Source organism: Dasypus novemcinctus, chromosome 24 (assembly GCF_030445035.2).
Source record: "Dasypus novemcinctus isolate mDasNov1 chromosome 24, mDasNov1.1.hap2, whole genome shotgun sequence".
In the NCBI taxonomy this organism is placed as follows: Eukaryota; Metazoa; Chordata; class Mammalia; order Cingulata; family Dasypodidae; genus Dasypus; species Dasypus novemcinctus.
Genome location: NC_080696.1, coordinates 36,306,905 through 36,331,717, shown reverse-complemented (window position 1 = coordinate 36,331,717; position 24,813 = coordinate 36,306,905). Strand labels below are relative to the sequence as shown.

At 41.0% G+C, this 24,813-nt stretch overlaps 1 protein-coding gene across 15 annotated transcripts in view; it reads right to left on the bottom strand.

Moving 5' to 3' along the window:
* The window catches only part of RALY (RALY heterogeneous nuclear ribonucleoprotein), a 138,790-nt gene that overhangs the window by 41,184 nt on the left and 72,793 nt on the right, over window positions 1-24,813 (bottom strand). For 2 of the 15 annotated variants that reach the window (XR_011647309.1, XM_058286920.2), the window contains exon 3: window positions 22,760-22,849. The exons of the other annotated variants lie outside the window; for them this stretch is intronic. The gene's annotated coding sequence lies outside the window, so the exon portion shown is untranslated. The remainder of the gene's footprint in view (window positions 1-22,759; window positions 22,850-24,813) is intronic. 15 annotated transcript variants of the gene reach the window in all.

The window sequence follows — 24,813 nt, the reverse complement described above, 5'->3', positions numbered from 1 at the left end:
CAAAAATAGAAACATATCTATGGCCAAATGATTTTTGACAAGGGTGTAAGTACATGCAGTGGGAAACAAGTCTCTTTAACAAATGGTGAGACAAGAACTGTTTATATGTTGATAGATAAGGTCAACACAGGCATTTGCATCTGAAGTGAAGAAAAGAATAGCAGTGAGAAAGCTAATGTGGTAGACTCATAATGGCCCCTAAAAGATGTCTGCAACCCTATCTTTGGTACTTGTGAATATATTATCTTACATAGTAAAAGGAACTTCATAGATGTGATTAAACCAAGATCTTGTGATCGAGGTGTTATTCTGAATTATCCAGGGTAGGTCGATGTAAATACAAGACACTTTTTCAACAGTGAAAACAGGGTCACTAACAGATACTTGGACACTGACATTTATAGTAGTATTAGTTACAATAACCAAAAGCTGGAAACAACCAAATGTCCACAAACAAATGAACGGATAAACAAACTATGGTAGACAGACACAATGGAGTATTTGGCCCTAAGAAAAAACAAAGTTATGAGACATGCTGTAACATGAAGAACCTTGAAAACATTATGTTTGGTGAAATAAGCAAGGCAAATAAAGACAAACTGTATGAGAACACTGATCAGATGACCAGAAATAGCAAATTCACAGAGACAGAGAGCTGATGAGAAGTTACCGAGGGAAAGGGAAAAGGGAATGTTTGTAAAAATATTTTAAATTAAAAAATAAATTAAACAAAACCAAAGGATAGAACTAATATTTGAACCCAGATGTTCAGACCCCAGGGACTATACTTTCATAAAATCTTGTTCTCCTACCTCTAACGCAAAAGAACATTATCTTCTCAAGAGAAATCCTGCCTTAGCAACAGACAGAACAGAGCAATGATTTCAGGGACACTAGAAATCCTCCCATGTTTGAATTACTTACATGTACACACAGAAGAGTTATAAAACAAAAATACCAAATGGGAGATGGGACAGGGAACAGGAGAGGATAAGAGGCACTTGAAAGAAAGACAGGAAGAAAAAAATAAAGGACTTGTGCTAGGTCTGGAATTAGCTTGGAAAGGACAGACTCTTTTCTGTCACTCAGCTTACCTTTGTATTCAATCATCAAAATTCACTAAGCAGAGAGGGGGACAAAGATTTACCCATGAAACATCTAACATACTGTCTGGTATGTAGCAGGAAATATTCAATGCATTTTGGTTCCCCTGGGCCTCCCATTCCTGATAGTTCTGACAGCCCCTCTTCTACCTGGATGACAAGCCATTCAAGCATTAATTTTCTGTCCATCCACGGTTTATAAGAAGTTGATGGGGCTACTGTGAGGGCATCAGATAACACTCTCAGGGTGGTTCAGCTCAAATCCATGAAGTTCTGGCCCAAGGAGATGCCACTTGCTTTGACTGAAGTCTGGGGTATGGACTAAGACGAGGAGGAGAGAGTGTGATGCTAGTTCAGAGATCTTCAGCTCTGGTACTGCCTAGTAATTATTATCATCGCAAATACTTTTCTGCTCTACTAGCTGTACCATTACTATTTATGGACAGATCCTAGATGAATGAGGGTCAAGGTCAGACTAGAGCACATCAGAGGAGAGGCAGCCAGAAACCATGTCACATGAGGGCCAGTTTTCTGATCTGCAGAGAATAGACTTGGAAATGGAATGCCACTCTAGGTGAGGAACTTGCAGGGGTCAAGGAGAAGTGTCCACTTGAAACACATTCCATACTAGTTTCCCTAAACTGCCAGGTTCGGATATGGAATCTCGGAGCCCAAGAGTTCTAAATTCAGACAATGTCTTCCAGGTTGTTATGAACATATTTAATAACTTGTTAGCATCACTTACAACTTTCACATTTTTAGAATTTTGTATAGTAGGTCTCCATTTGTACTCCTGCTCTGCCCTGCAACTGTTAGAGGCAGACCTGACAAGGCCTGGGGCATAGTAAGTGCTTAATAAAAGCTAGGGAGGAAGCTATAAGGACAATATCCCAGGAAATGATGAGAAGGGCGAGTTGTGGCCCTGCTTTAGATGGTAGGGACCACTGCAAAAGGGGTCTCAGGTATGTTTTTCTAGTTTCTGGCCAAAATACCCACAACTGCAGATCAACCATGAAGTCAATCATACTACCAAATTCTTTCTTGGCTCTTCAAGGTCTCCCGTAGCTTATAGTGGGAGCCCTAGGAAAAAAAACCTGACATTCTGTTCAGCAAAAGCTTCTTGACTTGATAAGCTATCCACCACTCCCATTCTCTGGGCCAAGCTCTGCCTCAGATTAGCATCGTAACTGAGGTCAATGTGTCTGCAGCCCTCTGAAGCCAGTCCTTAGCAACGAGCTAAGAACTAGGTAGAGGGATTGTTGGGAGGGGAAGGGGAGGGGGATGAACCTACTGGGGAAGGGGTGATGGGGAGTGAAGGGAATACCAGACTTGTTCCCAAAGACTTATGCAATGTCAGACTTGCAGGGACCTTAGTGAGCATGTAGTGTATATGCCCTCATTCTTAGAAATAGGGGACAAGGGATTTAGCCAGGATACCACAGCCAAGAGTAGAAGAGCCTAAATTACCCATGGGTCCCCCTCTGACTCCAAGTTTAGGGTTCTTTTCCCCCATTTTTCCTATTGGGCCAGAGAGGGGCAGGACCCCAGGACAGTGAGGAGATGGGACAGGGCAGTCTAAAATAGGCTATATTTAAGAAAACTGGTAACTGACTCCTGAATAAGTAAATAAGCAAGCATCTTCATCTTTACCTGCTAGATAAGCAACTGCTGCATAAAATCTGGGCCTTTACACTAATTAAAACCGCCAGGGATATAGGCTTTAAAATGCAGTTTACAATTCAAAGGAATGGGCTCTCTTCTACAGGCTAATAAGAACAGAGGAAATTTGGCAAAAAGAAGGTGTTTTTCCCAGTTGAAACATTTTAAATGGAAACTACATTTTGGAACACAGGAGCCAAACCTGAAAATGTAGAAAAATGACAGGGCTCTGTAAAGGTAGAAAAGCTCCAAAAGCATCTCCATTCTTGAACTTTAGGTAAATGAGAACCCGAAAGGGCCATCACAGTAAGAACAGTACCTAATTACTGAGGGCCAGTAATATGCCAGAGACTTTACATAGCTCACCTTATTTAACCCTCACAACAAGCCTGTGAGGAGATAAGTTTGAAATGGGGAAACTGAGGTGAAGAGAACCAAAGTAACTGATTAACAGACCAAAGTCAGAATTGGAACCCAGGCCTGTTTGCACATAGATGCCTTGAGTACTGATTCCCATGGTGAGAATGTTACCCTGAGCCACTTACACCTTTTCATTGGTCCTTGACCCTTCCTCCTTCACTACAATTCCTCCCATTTGTACAGGAATTTAGTGAACAAAGTCAATTTATACCCTTTATCCTAACTTTATTTAGTCAGTCTTATAGATGAAGCAGCTAAGGATCAACAAAGTTAAGCGCTTTATTTAAGGGTTACATAACACAAGCTAGGGAGGACAGTAGCTAGGAAACTTAAATCCAGACTGGCTTCTTGTTCCCTTGTCCCAGGACCCTATGAGACTCACCTGACACTCTACTTGTGTCTAAGTGTACAAAACCCGACTTTATCATCTCACCTTCATGTCTCCCCCATCTTGCCTATCAGGATCAAGTCTAGTCTTCAGCCTGATCTTTGAGACACTCAGCCATCAGATTGCCTACTCCCTCAACTCTAAATTCTCCCTAGTTCACGGGATCCCTTCCTCTTGAAATGCTCATTTCAAAGGAGCTGCTGCTCTTGGTTCCAAAGTCCTTCGGTGCTATTTAGAGCCTCTGTCTGGGCCAGTTTTACTGGACACCTCTTCGCCTTCTTTTCCACCAATGGAGAGGAGGGTCAAACTAGTTGTGGCTAGGCTTCTGCCCTGGGAACACCTGAGTGGTTAGGAGGAAAAATAGTTATCAGTGATAGGGAGGCTATACCTTGAGAAACTGAAAAAAGCAATTAAGACTGATGAGTGCCCAGAGTATCCTTGGTCCAGAGGCTCTCGGTTACCAGGTAGCCAGGGATGACTGAAAATCTATTAATCTCATTAAACTTGCCAGGCCCCAGCTAATTAGCACTGCCCAAATGATCATTACAGTCAGACAGGAATAATTTCACAAGAAGTGCTCATTAGTTTCTGATCATTCTCATTTCCATGAGAAACCCCAGCTCCCAGCATGCTGAATACTGAAGGTTCCTAGGGTGAGTAGAAGTGGAAAGGGTATAGGCTACAGGTCCTGGAGGCTTGGCCCTGACTCTGTGTTGTAGTCATGTTGACTTTCAAGTTATATAACTTCTCTGAGCCTCACTATCCTTATTCTGAAAACAGAAATGATCTTTTCCCTGATTACCTTTCAGACCTAATGGAAGAATCAAATAGGTTAACATATGGTGCATGTGCTTTGTCACATCTATAACCTACTGTACAAGGATATGAGATTATCCCTATTTCTATTATAACTTAATTCCCAACCCTTCAATCACTCAACAAACATTTTCTGAGTATTCTACTCAGTGCCGGCACTACGGTGATGCTAGGTAATGCAGAATGTGCTCACAGGTCTAGTCTTTTGCTTGCTTTTCAAGATACTCTCCAGGAACCTCTTTCTCGATGGTTTCCTAATAATGAAGAAAAAATGAAATAAGCAGAAACAGAACAAGGTCTGGAGTCTGATAGGACTGAGTTCCAACTCCAGCCCTACCCACCACTTATGAGCAATAACCTTGGACATATCCCTTTAACTTCACTGGGACTCAGATTACTCAATTGCAAAACAGGAATTATACTAACCTTCCAGGAATAGAATAAGGATTAGAGATAAATGTGTGTAAAATATCCAGTATGATGGATGACAGCAGTAGCTATTTAATTAAGAAAATGGATAACACAAATGTCCCATCAAAACAGATGAATCCAGTACAGCACGCAAGATCCTCCACATTTTTTACTCATGTCATCTCCCAATGCTCCACACATTGGACTGAGAATAAGTCAAGAGCAGGAAGCAGGGACATGGCTGTGGCTCAAGCAATTAAGCTCCCGTTTACTATATGGAAGACACCAGTTTAATCCCTGGGACCTCCTGGTAAAAAACAGAAAAAAAGGCATCCCAGACTGCTGTGGAGAGGTGCAAGCCCCGGCGTGATGAAGCGACACACCAAAAAGATGATGATGCAACCAGATAGAAGAGAAAAAAAAAGTCTAGGAAACCTATGCATGCTCCCTCACTTGTCCTAGTATATGACACCAAGCACAGAAACTCATAAAGGTGTTCCCCACCTCATGCCTGTGAAACTACCATCATATGAGAATAGGAAACAACACTGGCAGGGAAGGGTTCCAGACCTTGCTGAGTCACTTACTCACCTCTCACTGTAAAATTTGGTCTTTAATCCTATCATGTAACATTGGTGTCAGGTATCTGGTAGGCCCTGAGGAGATGCCAATTCAGAAATAGATAGCAGCATTGGGCCTCAGCTATATCTCCTTGCAGTATAGTGAATGCCACCTTCCCTACATCTTGCACCTTACTTCTGCCCTTGATTGTAGCCTTAGTCTAAGCTCAGCATCTCTGACAAGCAACCCTTCATACTTATGGAGCTGGGGAGGTGACAAATTATAGGCCAACATTCTCAGCACTGAGTTAGAGACCTACAAATGAATGTCAAAGAAGTCATCCAAACTCTTTATTTTTGCCAAAGAAGGTATCCAATGACCTACCTATCCATCTAATTATAATTAAAGACATCCAAATACTCACAGAGCCAACTTTGGGCCAAGTGTTAGTTCATAAATTGTTCATTCATTCATCCAGCAACAAATACCTAATCTCAAAGGACTCTCAGTTCAACAGAAGATACATACCATGGCCAAAAAGCACACAATGTCCTGCCTGGAGTGTACTGTACCAGAAATGAAATAGCCCAAGTAAAGCAGGCTGAGAGGTCAGAAAAGGGGTGGGAGTATTACAGAAGGGTCTACAAGAACAGAGTGCTTAAAATGAATTTTCTTTGGGTGGGTGTGGGGAGATGTTATGCCTGGGAGAAGAAACTGCAGGAACAATGTACAAAATGTGTCCTTGGGAAGTGGATGTGGCTCAAGCAACTGAGCTCCCCACCTACCAAAAGGGAGGTTCATGGTTCAGTTCCTGGTGCCTCCTAAAGACAGCGAGCTGGTACAATGGGCAGGTGCAGTAAGCAGACACAGGAAGATGATACAACAAGAGACATAAGAAGAAAAACATAATAAGAGACACAACAAAAGCAGGGAGCATAGGTTCCTAGTAAGATGAGCAAGATGGCAAGCTGACATGATGGGGAGGCATGGCAAGCTAACACAATAAGATGACTCAACAAGAGACACAAGAAGAAAAACATAATGAGAGATACAACAAAGCAGGGAATGAAGGGGCTCAAATGATTAGGCACCTCCCTTCCACATTGGAGGTCCCGGGTTCAGTTCCTGGCGCCTCCAAAAGAAACAAGGAAGACAAATATATATAGCAAGTGCAAATTAACAAGGTGGGGGGGGAGAATAAATAAATAAATCTTTTTAAAAAAGTGTCCTTTTCTCCTCCTTGCTCCCTACTTCCCCACTTGTATATGCAGTGTATACAAGTATACGCAGGGTAAAGAAATAAATAAAAGTCTGAAATAGGAGAATTTCTTCAGTGCTCTCTCTTGTTCCCTTGATATAAGATGAATACTTATTCATATCTTGAGGGAGAACAAAAAGAGAACATACAATTTAATATGCAGCAACTTTACACCAGGCACTTTTTGGAAGCTTTATAGGTACAATCTCTCATAATCCAGATCACAACCTAATGATATTAACTTCATTTTCACTGTACAGATGAAGAAAGTGAGACTGAGAGAGAGCATAAATAATTTGTCCAAGGTCTCATTAAGTGGTATAATTAGGATTAAAAGAACACAAGCTTGTCCGATTTTAAAGTGTGGACTCTTTCCACTGCATTAGATTGCCGTTACTGACCCCCTCACCCCACAGAAAAATTGGTTCTGGTATTGCTACTGATGTGCCTCATGACCTTGGGTGTAGAACATGAGTTTTGAACCATGTGACCAGCAAGGGCTCTTCGAGGGTTAAAAGCGTGATCATAATTATCACAAGTACTTGCTGAGCACTTGCTACATGACAGGAACTATATACTAAGCCTTCTACTTATATCTTCTTCTGTGACATAATTGGTGGCAGATATTGTGTCTATTTCACAAGTGAGGAAACTAAGGCTTGAAATTCTACCCCAGCCAGGAAATGGCAGAACTAGGACTAATCTCTGTGAGACTGAGTTTATGCCTTCAACCCTGGCCCAGAATGGCCTCATGCTGCCTGTGGTCCTGTACCTGCCTAGGACCAGCTTCTTCCTCTGCCTCCTTACACTTTCTGATCCTTTTAGTACACTTGCTAAGGGCACACTCTCAAGTCCAGGAGCCAGTTAGCATTTACTATGAGCTTGGGAGATGAGCCTCTCCCCTTTCCAAGCCTTAAGGGGCCAGCTCATCACAGTGATAATGTGACAAGATTAGTCACTGCTTGCTGATTATAGCTATTCTTTTCTGTAAATAAAATTTAAAAGTCATCAAAGGATTTGTCAGCTGTGACTTATGAGCACCTCTTTCCCACAAGGAAATTGGGCAATGACAAATGCCCCTCTTGCTCAGCCATCCATTACAAGTCAGAAGGTGCCATGTTCCAATTACTGGCGACCCCAATGGAGCTCATGGAAAAGCCTGCTCCAGGCTGTGGATATTACTCAGGTCTGGCAGAGCTGCCAGAGGAGCTGCTCAAGGCCCAGGCCCCAATGGAGAGGAACCGAGTAAGGGTTTCCAACTTTCTAAGTCAGCCCCTTTTATCCCTTTGATATCTCTGGTAGCTTGTCCTAAACATATTTCACAAAGTAAACACATGATACCATGTGGGCTGTCTCAGAGTACCAGGATTAAGACAGCCTAAGACAGATATGAGGAAGTAAAATTATACTGGGTGAGGACTATGATGCTCAGGAGGGAGGGAAGAAGATAAAACGTATGAAAGTTGAGACTGAAAAGATCATTAGAAATCACCCAGTGTAATCAATTACTTCGGTACCAAACACCCATCTTAAGCCGGGACCTGTCTAGTAAGATGCTGGGAAGTCTAAGATGAATAAAACATATTATCTGTCATTAAAGGTAGATGAGAAAATTGGGGTCCAGAGAAAGGGACTTGTTCAAGATCACAAAATAAATTAGGGTCAATGATGGAAGAGGTGAAGCTGAGAAGGTAGACTTTCAGTGAAGCTGAAAAAGTGGAGTGACAAGGAATCACTCTTGTATGCCATACTCTTTACAGAGAATATGATTAGTAGCTAATTAAGAATCCCAGCTGATTCAAATCCCACCTAAATACTTACTATTTATCTGACCTCTAAAGTCACGTAACCTATCCAAATCACAGAAAATGGGAATAACAAAACTTACTCAGAATTGAGGATTAAATAAGATAATACATGTAGAGTGCACAGTGCCAGCCATATATTAAATATTATGTTATTCATCATCAAATAAGCCTCCCAACAACTCTTTGAGACAGGTATTATATCATCTTATAGACAAGAAGACTGAGGCTCACTGTCATTTTGTCACACTAAACCAGTCCTTTTCAAAATTATTTGTAGTGAAGGACCAGTATTTTTCTTTTCTTTTTTTAAACTTCCAATCCATTATGGACTAACACATTCTAAAAACACAAGAAAAATGTCAAATTAATATAAAAGCTTCTAAACATTTAAAAACTCTCCATTTCTATACTTATCACATGAAGCAGCAACAGTTTCACAGGCTAGCATCCATTTACACTTAAGTAGCATGGCTCTAAGCCCCTCTCACAATCCTGTCAACTTCTACGGAAACCAAAGTAAAGAAAGAATGGGTTCGGGAAGCGGACTTGGCCCAGTGGTTAGGGCATCCATCTACCACATGGAAGGTCCCGTGTGGAGCTGGCCCATGCACAGTGCTGATGCGCGCAAGGAGTGCCATGCCACGCAGGGGTGTCCCCGTGTAGGGGAGCCCCACACACAAGGAGTGCACCCCCTAAGGAGAGCTGCCCAGTGCGAAAGAAAATGCAGCCTGCCCAGGAATGGTGCCACACACACGGAGAGCTGACTCAACAAGAAACACAGATTCCCATGCCGCTGACAACAACAGAAGCGGACAAAGAAGAACACGCAGCAAATAGACACAGAGAACAGACACTGGGAGGCTGGGGAGGGGGAAGGGGAGAGAAATAAAATAAATAAACCTTTTTTAAAAAAAAAGAAAGAATGGGTACTATTTCATTTCTTTAGCCTGACTTTGGACTTTGGTGTCAGGCTCATTTATAAAAATTATCCTAGACTCTTTCATTTTCTCTTCTCTCAAGGAAGAGAGGAGAGAATAGGCAGGGCAAAGATGAGTTCAAATATTTGCCACTGAACACTTTTGGAGGCGATCTATCTTGGTCATCTGTTCTAGGTCATGCTATATCCTGCAAGAGAAGATGATCTAGGCTTAATGGGGTTTGGAAGAACCTTCCAAGGGCATGGGGATGTGAGAGGAGGGTATATTTCTGAAGAGCCTCTTCAGAATTATTTTTTTACCAGGAGGTCCCAGAGATCAAACCCAGAATTATTTTTTTACTAGGAGGTCCCAGAGATCAAACCCAGATCCTTCATATGGTAAACAGGAACTCAACTGCTTGAGCCACAGTTGCTTCCTGACCCCTGGATTCTTTATCTCCCCAAATGTTGAGGACATGAAGCAACCAGCCAGGAAGAGAAAAGGCACCTTGTAATTTTCTTTTGGTATTTCTAGTTTTCAGTCTTGTGGTTGTTTATACACCAGTTGTGGCAGTTTGAAATTATTTTATGAATCCCAAAAAGAGAAATATTATGTTTTAAACTACTTCATTCCTGTGGGTGTGAGACCCATTTGGATTACATCAGTGGGGTGTGATTCGTGTTGAGTCTCTGCCTTTTTGCTGGGTCTGATATAAAGGAAGACACAGACTCAGACACACACAGGAAGAGAAAGCTTTGCCATTTGTGCTCCAGCCATGTGACAGAAAGGCTCAAACAGTTGAGACCACAGGGAGAGATGAGCCATTTGCCTGATAGCTTACAGCTGAAATTGGGAAAAGAACACAACAGCCAAGACCGATAAAGAAGGCTAGGAAAGAAACAAGCCCTATGCCACGACAGAGAGGACTACAGGATCACTTAAGCATGAAGCCCTAAGAGGATGGGCCCATGGAGAAGATCAAGAGGAAATGGTGGAGAGCAGATGTGGCTACTCAAGCAGGTGAGTGCCTGCCTCGCACATGGGATGTCCTGGTTTTGGTTCCCTGTGCCTCCTAAAGAAAAAAGATAACCAGCAGACAAATTAGCAAAAACAAACAAGCAAACAGATGAGGGCACCAATTCAGGGAAGCTAATGTGACTCAGTGTTTGCGCACCAGCCTCTCACATATGAGGTCCCAGTATCTAAAAAAAAAGAAGGAATGGTGAGCCTAGAGGGGAAGACTAAAACCTGGGCAGAGATTGGTGGCCATCTTGCTTCACCATGTATCAACATGCCAGGATCAAAAGTAACTGACTTTGGTGAGAAAGCATCTTGGTTTGGACTTTACATGGCCTTGGAACTGTAAGCTTTTATCCCGATGAATAAAACCAACATATTTCTGGTGCTTGCATCAGCAGCCCTTTTGGCAAACTAAAACACCAGTTTTTTCTCTCAGTCTAGGGAGCTCCTCAAGAGCAGGATGGGCACCAGATTCATTCCTAAATGACTCTATACACCCAAGAGCATGAATGGCTGGGGTAAATGAGTAGCTCTCAGTATACAGAGGCACAATAGTGTACCTTGAATCTTCCAGATGCAGAGCCTAATTTTCATTTGTACAAAACTTTTTGCTGTACTGAGCTTACATGGTACACAACCCTGAGCCGTGGGTCATACATGACATGGTGCAGAAAAGGATACTACTTGCTTTGAGTAGGAGATAAAATGCATGACCTGCCATCAAGCAAGACCCTAAGCCTACGTGTTTACACATGAGAGAGGTGATGTACTATAGTCAAGAGCCAAACAGTCTTCATGCTGCCACTGACTAGCTATGTGACATAACCTTTGGGAAGCATCTTAAATTTTTTATTCTTCAGTAATCTCATCTGTCCAATAGAGGTAACAATATATATCTCTAGAAATGCACAAGGATTAAATCATTTAATTCATGTAAGCATCCAAAGCATGCAAATATTAGCTGCTACTGCTATTATTGTTGTCGGAGTATGCAAAAACTTTACTTATTTTATGAGTATGAAAGAGAAGGTGGCCAGTTCTATTGTAATATTAATCTAGAGCTGAACTGTGATGATCACTGAAAAAAAATACTATCAATGTGAATGTAATAAGGTCTCTTTCAAGTGTGTCATCAAAATTCTAGTATTTGGAAATGTGCCTTGAGTATAAAAGAAAACACAAGAGTAGGTACTTGTTAAGTGTTGAATAAATAAATGAGCATCTGGAGTAAAGCAGCCCCTAGAGCTCACAGAGAATGTAACTTGAGAAGGGGTACAGGAAGAGGCCCATAAGCAAAGGTTCCCAGAAAGGCCTCTCCATACCTTGAAGACCTAGAGCAGGAGTCTTGAAGCAGGGGTTTTGTTCCACAGACTCATTTGCCAGTCAGGTGAAAACCGCAGACCCCTTATCTAGTCCACACTACACTGTGTATTATTTAATAAATACATCACACCCATACCCACACATCCCCATAAGAAAAATGTTTTTTTGAATTTCAATTAAAGTTCACGGACCCCTTGTTAAGAACCCAACTTAAGAGGACAGCTTGGGCTCCACTTCTAGGCAACTAGGTCCCATGAACTAAAACTGCAAGAAATTGCCGATTGCTCACTACTCTGTGTCTCTGAATCTGTGTCCCTGCAATCTTCACATTCTGTGGCAGTTTTTTGTTTTTCTTTAAGAGACCTCCCAACCCATGGCTCCCTTGTCTGTCTGCTCATTGTCTGCTCACTGTCTCTGCTTGTTGTTTCTGAAGGCGCCCAACTGCTTGAGCCATATCTGCTCCCTATATTCTGAATAAGGCTGCAGAAGGTTGTTCCAATGTAGTACATGTGCCCCCACTCCCATTAAAGGAAGTAAGGGACTCTCTATACTCATACCATCCCCACCCCCAAAACAGGCCTAGCCCTAAATTAAAATAATAATAGAATGGAGGCTATTAGCCTTGGATTCCTCTTGTCTGTAGAGAATGAGGTTCTCAATCTCATCTCTATCAGCTGTGTGACCTGGGGAAGACACTTCACTTCTCTGACGCTCAGGATGTACTAATTGGGGTACCATCTGTGAATTGGGGATAAAAATCCCTACCCTGCCTATTTGTAAAGGTCAAAGGAGATAACATGGATTGTACTGTTACCTATAATGTGTTACATAAATGTGTACAAGAATATTTCCCAAGATGGGCAGCTGCTGTACGTCATCCTTGACAGAGGCTCTAGGAAAGAAGCCAGTTAGCTGGTAACAAGGGGGTGGATAGTGCATCACTTGGCACTGCAACCAGGCACTATGCCCCTCAGGTCTAAGGGAGGCTGATCTAAAATCCTTTCATGTGGAAATCAATATTTTCCTTATTACAACAATCCTTCTCCCTGAAAATACCAAATGCCACCCCTCACAAGGGTTTGATCCTGCTGACAGCACATTCATTGGCTTGTTATTTTCAACATTCATGGAGGGGAAGGAGAGGAAAGGCCTCTGCAGGGTGTTGATCCAAACACAACTTAGGGCTTTAAAATACTACTGTAATACAATGCCACATATTTGGCCAACATGGGAACACCAAGACTGATGCCACAGTTACATCCACTCTGCCTTTATTCCTGTGGTAACATTAACTCTACAAATATTACTATGCATCTGCCTCGAGTGACTGAACAAGTTTGGCCCTGTCATCTCCTGTTAAAGATCTTTCAGAGACTTTCCATCACCAAGAATCAAGTCCAAATCCTTTAGTATGGTTTACAAGACCCTTTGTGAATTAAGGCTACCAAATCTAAAAGCAACTAATCCTGAGTACTTACAAATCACTCCTTTTACAGATAAATAAATCTGTGCAGAGAGAAAAACCCTACTGCAGAGAGGCAAAGTCAGTTGCCCAAGGTCACACAGTGAACCATTAAGTATAAACTGGGTTCTTCCTGAAGGATGAGTCTTACACTCCAGAGTATACCACCTCTTCTTGGATTAGTCTGTGCGGGACAGGTATAAGGAATGGGCATTGTATATAAATCAAGTGTACCCTTTCTTTCAGGGAGCAGCTTGGGCAGTGTCCCTTATTTGAAGCTGTCAGTCTGACCCCTCTCACTCCCTCAGCTACAGAATCATTAATACACCGGGGCTTAGTGACCAAAATGTCTACTTTTAAGTAATGTGATATACATTTGCATACCTAAGTTCAAGAGACCCTGCTGCTACAAAGATCAAATAAAAGCCAACTAAAGAACCACTATAACCTAGGGGGAAAAAACAGTCAACCCTCAAGACTGTAAACATAACACATCAATGCCTAATGGGCTTTCTTTTTAACTACTCAATTCAACTGATCATGGTATATGGTATATAAATACCATAGTACATTGGTATTTATGGTCTTTTCCACATTATAACCCTAGAAAGATTTAATTGAACTCCTTCTAGCCCTCTTTCCCCTCAAAAAAGAGGTAATATCCTAAGTTTTTACACTTCAACAACTGGTTAAAAAAAAAATTTCCCCCCAAAAACTCTAATAGGTATTTCAGCTGAAGGAGAAAGAGCATGGGTTTTGGACAGAGAGACAGGGTTTAAATGAACAAGTCATTTTACTCCCTAAGCCAATCAGCGTTCTACTTATTCCCTAGCATATACTGAATCAGTCATTCAACAAGCCCTGCTGACTTGGCCTCCTAAAAAATTTTTTAGAATGTAGCCCCCTCTCTCTATTCTTATTACCCCTCTTCAGACTCATCCTCCATATGTCACTGAAGTTAATCACTCCCCTTGCTTAAAATGGAAATTAAGATCAGAGGTTTTGCTTTATTACTTACAACCCAACAATTTGGGTTAAAACTTATGCTATTTACAGTATTTATTATTTTAAATCACCTAAACCCTCACCCTTCTATGGGACTTAACTACACACATTTTATATCTTGGTATATTTCCTTCCAGTGTTTTTTCTTGTGCATTATATGTGGATTTTGTAGTGGAATTTGTAGTACATAATTCTGTAGCCTAATTCTTTATAATTAACATTCTAATACATTTGTTATATATTATTTTGTTTCTTTTTGCTGCAATTCTCAATAAGTACCATTTTTTGTAACTACCATTTTCAATAGCTCAGAGTTTTCTCAAGTGTATTTATTATAGTTTAGATTATTGGTCATTTAGGCTTTTTCTAACCTCTCACTATTACAAATAAAAGCATCTACGGGAAGTCTTATTCTATATATTAGATTATTTCCCTAGGATAGATTCCGAGAAGTAGAATTACTGTGTCAAAGTATATGAACACTTTAATGTTTTTTTTTTTTTTAATTAACAACTTACAAATTCACAAAAAGAAAAGAACAGCTCAACAAATTTTAGAAACACTACTCCTAAAAAGTTCTTTTCCAGGCACTTTTATCTCATCTAATTTCAACTGCTAGCTCAGTTGTTCCTCTAGTGTTCAGAAAGATACACAGATGAACACAGTTAGTTAAATGACATATTCAAGGTCTCCTTATCATTTTAATGGCTCTTGAGATACACTGCCTATTTGATTTCCAAAAGGGCTGTACCAATTTACAATGTTACCACCAATGAATGTCACTTTCATGGCAAACTTACCAGGACTGTGTATTATCACAGTGTTTAACGCAGTTGGGGAGGAGGGGTGCCTAGATGAGCTGGTTGTTTGTATGTTTATGTGAAGATGAATAGTTTCCCTGTGTTTAATATTTTTGAGTTTTCAGAGTTTGAATGCCATGAAGAAGCTAACTGTAGGTTTTTAAGCAGAGTAGTAACATGCTGGAAAGAGCTATTACTCACATATACATTTTTAAAACACGCACATTTATTCAGCACCTATTACTACCAGCCACTGAACCAAATACAGAGGTGAATTAAGTATAATCCCTACCCTGGAAGAATAACCACCCACTGGTGGAGAGACCTTAGGAAAACCAGCATCTATATTTCATCTTAATAAGGGCTATGACAGGAACATTTGGGAACTCAGAGGCATGTCACTTACCTAAGCTTATTTTTTTTCCTGTTTTAATTCTTTTTAAAATAATTCCTTTTTATTTTTGGTATACATAACAAGAATCATTTTAACCATTTTCAATAGACAATTCTTTGACATTAAGTACATAGACAATACTGTGTAACTTTCACCACTATTTCCAGACCATTTTCATCATCCCAAATCAAAAACTCATACTCAAATATTTAGTAATCATTCCCCATTCTTTCCTCCTCTCACCCTTGGTAACCACTATTCTGCTTTCTGTCTCTATGTATTTGCTTATTTTAAGTATTTCATAAAAGAGAAATGATACAATATTTGCTCTTTTATGCCTGGCTTATTTTATTCAACATGATTATCTCCCAGGTTCATCCATGCTGTTGCATGTACCAGCACTTTAAAATATTCCATTGTATGTATATACCAGTTATCCATTCATCTTTTCCTTTTATCCATTCACCTCTGATGGACACTTGGGTTGCTTCTAACGTTCTGCTACTGTGAATAATGCTGCTATATATATGAATATCAGTGTACAAATATCTGTTTGAATCCTTCTTTCAATCTCTTAAGTATATACCTAGAAGTGAAATTGCTGGGTCATATGGTAATTCTATGTTTAGCTTCCCTGGAAACTGCCAAATCATTTTTCACAGTGGTTGAATCATTTTACATTCCCACCAACAATATACAAGCATTTCAGTTTCTCCACATCTTTGCCAACACTTGTTGTTTTGTTGCTGTTTTTTAAAAAAATAATAGTCATTATAGTGGATGTGAAGGGGTATCTCAGTTTTAACTTGCATTTCTTTAGTGACTAATGATGTTGAACATCTTTTCATGTGTTTATTAGCCACCTGTATATCTTTTTGGATAAATGTCTATTCAAGTATTTTGCCTACTTTTTAATTGGGCTATTTGTTTCTTTATATAATCTGGATATTAAACCCTTATGAGAAATGCGGCTTCCAAATATTCTCCTATTTTGTAAATCATTTTTTCACTTTCTTGCTAATGTCCTTTGATGTATGAAAGTTTTTAATTTTGAGGAAGTCCATTTTATCTGTTTTCTTTTGTTGCTTGTGCTTTTGGTATTAAACCTAAAAATCCATTACATCAAATCTACCAATCTCTTTTAATGGGGAGTTTAGTCCATTGACATTTAAGGTAGTAATTAAGAGGAATTTGCTTCTGCCATTTAGCTGTTTGCTATCTGCATGTCTTGCATGTTTTTTATTCCTTAATTTACTCCATTACTGCCTTTTTTGTGGTATTTAGTTCTTTTTTGTTGTGTACCATTTTGATTCCCTTCTGTCTATATATTTTAATTATTCTCTAAGTGGTTACCTTTCTAATTATAATGAACATCTAAAATTAATAATGTAGCTCAAGGACTACCAACCTAGTTTCAGTAGTATACAAATTTTCTACCCCTTTTATCTCCATCCCTTCCCCTTTATACTGTTATCCTCTCTGATTACATCTTTATACATAGTATGCCCATTAACATAGATTTTAGAAGGTTATTTTATACATTTGACTGTTACGATGTGAGGGTAAGAAGCAATTACAAACCAAGAGTACATTAATAAAGGATTTTGTAGTTACCTAGGCAGTTACCTTTACCAATTGTTGGGGACTAAATTATGTCCCCCACCAAAGGTATATTCCCTAGTCCTGTGGATGTGAACCCATTTGTAAAGAGGACCTTTTTATTTTTCCTCAGTTTTTATATTTTTTCCTTCCCCTCCCCCTCTCCCACCCTGCTGTTCTGGCTGTGTCTGTTTGCTGTGTGATCTTCTGTATCTATTTCTCTTTTTGTCTTCTTGTCTTTCTCCTCTAGGACTCACCAGGATTCAATCCTGGGGACCTCTGATGTGGAGAGAGCTTCCCTGTCACTTGAGCCACCTTAGTTCCTGGTCTCTGCTGCACTTCACCTTGACTCTCTACTTTGTCTCTCTTCTGTTTAGTCATCATCTTGCTGCGTAACTCACTTGCACGGGCACTGGCTCACTGCGCAGGCACTCAGCATGCTACAATAGGTTAGCTTGAAGGGAAGGCAATGCAGAACTTACAGAAATAAAGGACAAGAGAAACACAAGAGAGGAACCAAGGATGGAACCAAGGGGCTCACAGCTTCGGGAACTGAGAGAGCCTCAACCCTAGTTTCCGCATCCTATTCTTTAGGAACTCCAAAGTAGCTGTCCTCATCAGCACAGCAATGTTTACAATAATTGGGGACAAGTGCAACAAATAGGGAACAGGTAAGCCAGTTTCCCACAACACATCTCTTGTTGCATCATCTTGTTTTGTCAGCTGGCCGTGCCTGCCCATTCTGTCAGCTTACTGTCTTCTTTAGGAGGCACCAGGAACCTCTGCTCCCTGTTTCTGTTGTGTCTCTCATTATGTTTTTTCTTCTTGTGTCTTATTTTGTCAGCTTGCTGCACCTGCCCATTATGCCAGCTCACTGTCGTCTTTAGAAGGCACCGGGATCCGAACCAGGGACCTCCCATGTGGTAGGTGGAGCCCAGTCATCTGAGCCACATCCACTTTCCAGAACAGGTATATTTTTGGGCTGCTTTTGTTGAATTTAAGCTGCTACATATCTGAGTAACATACCTGTTTTAATTTCCTTGGCTGCTCAAGCAAATATTTTCCTGTGAATGGGCGATACTTTCCTGGTTCTTTGTGTGTTTTGTAATTTTTTGTTGCAAAATGGACATTCTGAGTATTATCTTGTTTTAACTCTGGAAATCTAGTTTTCTTACTCCTTTGGGATTGCTATGTTTGTTGTTTAGGGCTGCAGCAATCTATGGCTTTTCCGAGCTATTTTTTCTCTCTATATGAGGAACAGAAAGAGAAAAAAATGTACTGCTGCTTTAAGATTCCACGGCTGCTTTTGCCTGAGGGGAGTTCAAATAATGGCCCACTTCAGCATGGGCCCACCAGCAATCGGAAGTAGCTTATCAAAAGCAGTGACCAGGGAGTGGAAATGGTTCAAGTAGTTGGGTGCCAGCCTCCCACATGGGAGATCCCGGGTTTGGTTCCAGGTTCCTCCTAAAGAAGACAAGGAAGACAGCAAGCAGGCACAGCAAACTGATGCAATGAGGAGACACAACAAGGAGATGCAATGAGGAGATGCAACAGGAGACACAAAAAGCAGGAAGCAGATGTGGTTATGTGGTTCAAATCATCAGGCACCTCCTTCCCACATGGGAGGTCCCACATTCAGTTCCCAGTGCAGACAGCGAGCGCAACAATCGTTGGGGGTGGGGATGGGGGATGGGAAGAAATAAATCTTAAAAAAAAAAAAAAAAAAGGCAATGACCAGTAATCAAACCACATATCTAAGGACTTGGGAGGACTTGGTCCTTAATAAACTTATCCTAGTACCAGCAAGCTATACCAGAAGGCAGGGCTGCAGTCCCCACTGCTGCCTACCAAGTAGTGGAGGATTGGAGATTGTCAGATGCTTTACAGAGGGTAAAATTCACTGATATTTATCACAATTTACCAGTCTTTTCCTAGTGCATCACAATGCACCAGCTCTTCCCTAGGTGGCTCATAGTGTTCTACTAGACTCCAGGGTTTCAAAATAGTTGATTCAGAAAGTTTCTGCTAGTTCAGTAGTTGTTTTGGTAGAGTAACTGATTCCCTGCTTCCTATTTCAGATCTTCACACAATCGTCCATTTTCCTAAGCTCTGGGTGAGAAGGATGTCAAAGAAGAGGGATCATCAAGAAGTTCTGATCTTATCCTAAAGGATGAGTTGGAGTAGCCCACACATAGGAGAAGGAGATCATTTGAGAAAGAGAAAATTGTACAAAGTTTTTGACAGATGTAGTGGTTTGCTATTATTTATGAATTCCAAAAATGGTATTTGCTCATATTTGTAAACTGTTCTGTTCCTCTGGGCATGACACCCTTGGATTGTATTAGATGCAGCTGAGGTAACTTTGATTAATTTATGTTAAGATTAGGGCTTTGATTCAACCACATCATTAGGGCTGCTCAGTTTGAGTCCCCACCCTCTTTGTGGGTTATACAAATAGACACTCAATCAAGGACATACACAGAAGCAGATACACAGAAAAACAGAGGAAGAGAGTAAGCTCTGCAGATACAGCAGAGGCCCCAAGAAAAGAGATGAGCCATTTGCCTGATAGGTTATAGCTGACCTTGTGAAATGAATAGAGCAGCTGAGCCCAGAAAGAAATGTGACCTGGGAAGAGAGATGAACCTTATGCCAGCCTATAGCTGAGATTAGGAGAAAGTGGACCCACGGTGACTTAAGGGAAGAGGAAAGTTGAACCCTGACAGATGTTGCCCACCATCTTGCTTCAACATGTGGCAACAGAGTTTGGTAAGGAAGTAAACTTGAGCTGAACTCTTTAGGGCCTTGTAATTGTAAGCTTTTACCCCAAATAAAAACCCTTTATAAAAGCCAACAGATTTCTGATATTTTGCATCACCACCCCTTTGGCTGACTGACAGTTTCCAAATCTAGGGAATAATATGTATTGTGGGAATTAAGATGGGAACCCCAGTGGGTCTGGAGTTGAAGAAGGCCCTTCACTGAGCTTCAAGCCAAAGTTATTGACATGTAACAGAAGGTGAAGCTTGTGGACATATAGATTGAACAGCGAAACAGAACAAAAAAGCATGCACATCTTACAGACACAGAAAGTATGACTTTGGTCATAATTTGATGGATGAGACTAACATGTATGAATGTATAGAAAGAAGGTTTATTCTTCAGTCCAAGGAGTAATTCACAACCAGTTGTTAGAGAAACAGAAAATAGCAGGAGAAAAAATTAAAGATCTGGAACAGAAAAAATCCTATCTTGAGTGAAGCACGAAGGAAGCTGAGGACAACATCCAGGAGATGCTGATGGCTGGAAGGTCACAGTAGGAAGCCTCTAAAGAAAGCTCTTCCCCTGGACCCCTTCCCTTCCTGGGGAGGGAAGAGCGGTCTGTGCCAGAACACCCTCTCTTCTGCCTAGATGGACATTTTTCTCTGGATAGCCTAGGAACCCCACATTTTCTCCATCAGCCCAAGATCCTTGCAGATCCAACCTTATGGTTTGGCTGGAGCATAGGGTGTAAGAACAGATGTTGAAAAGAAAAAAAAAGGATGTAGACACTGGGGACGAAATGAAAGAAAAGTGCCTTGCCACTGTACATACAGGGCAACATCTATTACAGTGACGAAAGGTAAAATGTCAAAAACAAAGTTTTATGATATTTTTCATTTTTTAATACTCCAGTTTATTTTTACTTTATTTTAGTTTTTCTAAATTAGTATGTATTCTATTTCTAAACGTTAAACCTATCATTACTATTTCATTTTCCTATTAATTGAATTTGGCAATATATTAGGCTTCATTGTTGAAGAAGTTTTGGACCACAGAGGGGTTCAACTATGGCAGGAGAGGAACGTTGGTATGGGGTGTTACTGATGGGGGGCACATGGTTGGGAGGGAGTTCTCCAGGGCATGTATATAGGGTATATAAAAATGTTCATATATTCGGTGGGTATTTTCATAGTAGTTACAGTTACAAACAACAACCGAGGGAGTGCTGAGTTCCTAGCCAAGGGAGCTCTGTCACATTCCCCAATGGAACAGCAATAATCCCCCAAGTGCAATGGCAAAGACCAGTGAAGAAGGATGTTTCAATGATTAGCCCTTGATACTGATGACTATGCTTATGAGCCTGTGTGCCTGAAATTTCACCTAGGCCTACAGTAGCAGGGTGCCTATGAGTTACCTCCTGAGGGCCTCTGTGTTGCTCAAATGTAGTAACTCTTTAAAGCCAAACTCAGCATGTAGATGCATTACCTTCCCCCCAGAGTGGGACATGACTCCCAGGGATGAGCCTCCTTGGCACCCTTGAATAAAAGGGGGAAACGGTAAAGACAAATGAGTTTATAAGGCTAAGAGCCTTCAAAAAAAGAGTCGGGAGGTCATCAGAGGGGTTGTGCTTATGCACACCTCAGCAGGATCCCAGAGACAGCCAAAGTAGATACAACGCCAGGTATACTGGTACTCCTGAGGGCTATGGAGACCACAGGTTCTATGGTCATGGCAGTTGGCTCTGGAGTTCAGTGCCTTGTCAATGGGCCCTCCTTTGGAATCTGTGTTCCTGAGTGAGACAGAGTTAGACTCAGATGTGAACTTTCTACACATGCCTCTTCTGTCACCTTTACTGAACTGTGGTTGGTGCTGGGGTTGGTGTATACCCAAGAGACGTGAATCTCTGGACTGGCCATGTGTCAGCTGGGCCCTCAGGAGAGTTGCAACTCCTAGTCTCCAGTTCATTGGACTTATTCAGGTCAGCTAACAGGGAAGTGAAGATGGTCAACCACCATACCAGGGAGCCAAGAGTGCCTACAACTGCAAGCAGGAGAATTACATCCATCATCCATGTGGAATCTAAGCCCCCTCTTGATCTAGAGGTGGAGTGGACATCACCATCCCAGGGTCCACAGGATGGAGGAATAATATATGGATTAAAGTGGACTTACTTTTATTTTACTATAGAACTACTGTGACTAGTAATGGAAGAAACCATAGTATTGATCTGGAGAAAGTGGCCACAGTAGTTGCTGAGGGCAGGGAGAGGGAAGAAGAGATGTGATGTGAGGCCATTTTCAGAACTTGGAGTTGTCCTAAATGATATTGCAGGGACAGATGCTGGACATTACACATCCTGCCATAACCCACTGAGTGGGCTGGAGGAGAGTGTGAACTACAATGTAAACTATAATCCATGCGGTGTAGCAGTGCTCCAAAATGTATTCACCAAATGCAATGAATGTACAATTATGAAAGAGGCTGTTGATGTGGGAGGAGTGTGTGGGGGGTAGGGGGTATGCGGGAACCTTTTATATATATATATATATATTTATGTATAATGCATTAATATTAACATTAAATATGTGTGAGATTATATTTGAAACTACAGTATCGAGCTTTTATATTTTAATGTAACATTTTTCATGATCTATGTATCTTCAAATCCCCCCCGTCCTCCAAAAAAAGAGTAGATGTTGCAGGAGATAACACCAGAAAGCCTGGCAGAGACCAGATAAGAAAGGCCCTGTGAGCCACTGAAGAGCATATAGTTCATTACCCATTCCTATGTCAAATTCAGGACAGTGCTCACTAAGGAAGCACTAAGTCCTTTACCACATGTGAACTGCACAATTCAAGCCCTAACTAGAGCATTCCATCTTGCATTGATTTCTTTTTGACTTATGTATTTTTCTTCTCTTACCAAGCGGTATAGAGAGGATGTTGTAATTTTTTGGGTATTTTCCAAATCAACTAGCACATTGCAAGGTACATAGGAAGAGGTCTGGATCAAATGTCTAAAGGTGCCTCATACAATAGTACATGCACTCACCAAGCCCACCAATCTCAGCAGATGCTCAGTCGCTGCCTCTCCTGGCAGATGTTTGGCTCAGAGAGCTACCTCCTCCCCTTCTTGCTCATTCTGCCAAACAAAAAATGTGCCTGAATACAATAAACTATAAAGTATGTGATAACTAAGGAGACTATCTGGTGTTCAGGAGGATGACTGGGGGGGGGGGGGGCGTATTAATCCTTCTCCATAGTACATTCCTCAAGCCAAGGACTCCTTCAATCCTATCAGCAGTTTACGAACACAATCCTCCATTCCTCCATCCCCACTACCAGCAGCAAAACAAAATGGCTTTTTCCAATTGAGCATGTTAAAAGTCTCATTTGAGTAGCAGCTGACCTTCTCTAAGGTATTATTACTTTCTACCCCTTAATAAGAAAAGCTTTAATGATGACAAGGATATTAACAGGATGATTATTTCAACAATTAATAAAATAGCAAGGTGTTCTTGCCCTGCTAGGTACAGCATGAGCCGCAGGCAGTAGGGTCTGATCCCTTTAAAGAAACTATTAAGGAAAGCTGACATGGCTCAACTGATAAGAGCATCCATCTACCATATAGAGGGTCCAGGGTTCGATTCCCAGGCCCTCCTGACCCGTGTGGTAAGCTGGCACACGTGCAGTGCTGCCACACGCAAGGAGTGACCTGCCATGCTGGGGCACCCCCACGTAGGGGTGCCCCCCACACAAGGTATGCACCCCACAAGGAGAGCTGCCCCACGTGAGAAAAGTGGAGCCCACCCAGGAGTGGCGCTGCACAGAGAGAGCTGACACAGCAAGATGATGCAACAAAAAAGAGACGCAGATTCCCAGTGCCACCTAATAATACAAGCAGACACAGAAGAACACACAGTGAATGGACACAGAGAGCAGACAATTGGGGGGGGGGGGAACGGGGAGAGAAATAAATAAAATAAATCTTAAAAAAAAAAAAACTATTAAAATGATTTGATCATTGTTAATCTCTACTCCTGGACCGACTATGAATCCCTAGATGACAGAGATTACAATCTAAATCAGAGGTTCTTAACCTTTTTTGTTCCATGGAGCCATTTGCCAGTTAGGTGAAAACCACAGACCCTTTCTAAGTCCATACTACAATGTATATTATTTAATAAATATATCATATCTTCACCAACACATCCCCAAAATAATTTTTTTTTTTGAATTTCAATTCAAGTTCACGAATCCCTGGTTAAGAACCCCTGATCTAAATCATCTGAGCATCCCCAATGCCACTCAAGATAGGCCTTGGCCCAGGGTAGATGCTCAGGAAATATCTGCTGAGTTATGTATTACCACCCTCACCCTTTTCTCCAGCTACTTTTTTTAAAAAACCAAGAAGCAGGTACACAGATGCTAAGGCCAGGAGAAGCTGGGGAGAGGAAGAAAGGAGGCATCTTTGGAGGAGCCCAATCCACACCAGCTTTGAGAAAGGCTGTTTTATAATATAATAAGTGATTGTTATAATTTACCAATTGCTTATTTTGTGCGAGATGCATTGCTACATATTTTACATCTCATTCTTACAACAATTCTTTGAGGTAAGAATTACATCAAAGTCATAGTGTCCTCTTTGAGGTCCTTTTAGGAGAATGGCTCTGGAGTCAAGACTCCAGAATGGCCTGAGTTCAAATACAAACTCTACCATGTATCAGCTGTATGATCCTGGGTAAATTATTTAACCTCTCTGTGCCTTAGCTTCCTTGTTTATAAAATGGGAAAAATATTACAATATCCTCTACATAAAGTTGAGAGAATTCAAAGAGATAATATACCAGCAAGTTAGGCATTCAGAAATTTTCTAAATGAAAATTATTACTACTGTTTTTACTATCGGTAATTTAACATTTAATACTGGTTTCAAACACTACATTCTTAACCCTGACTAAGGTTAAGAAAGATAGTGGTTTCATCAATTTAAAGCAGAACCAAATTTCTAATTTGGTGACAGAGGCTGGGGCCAGAAAAGTTTTCTGAGTATAAATTTGTTTATGTGCTGCCTCTGATGAAAACCATTCACACATATTGTATGAT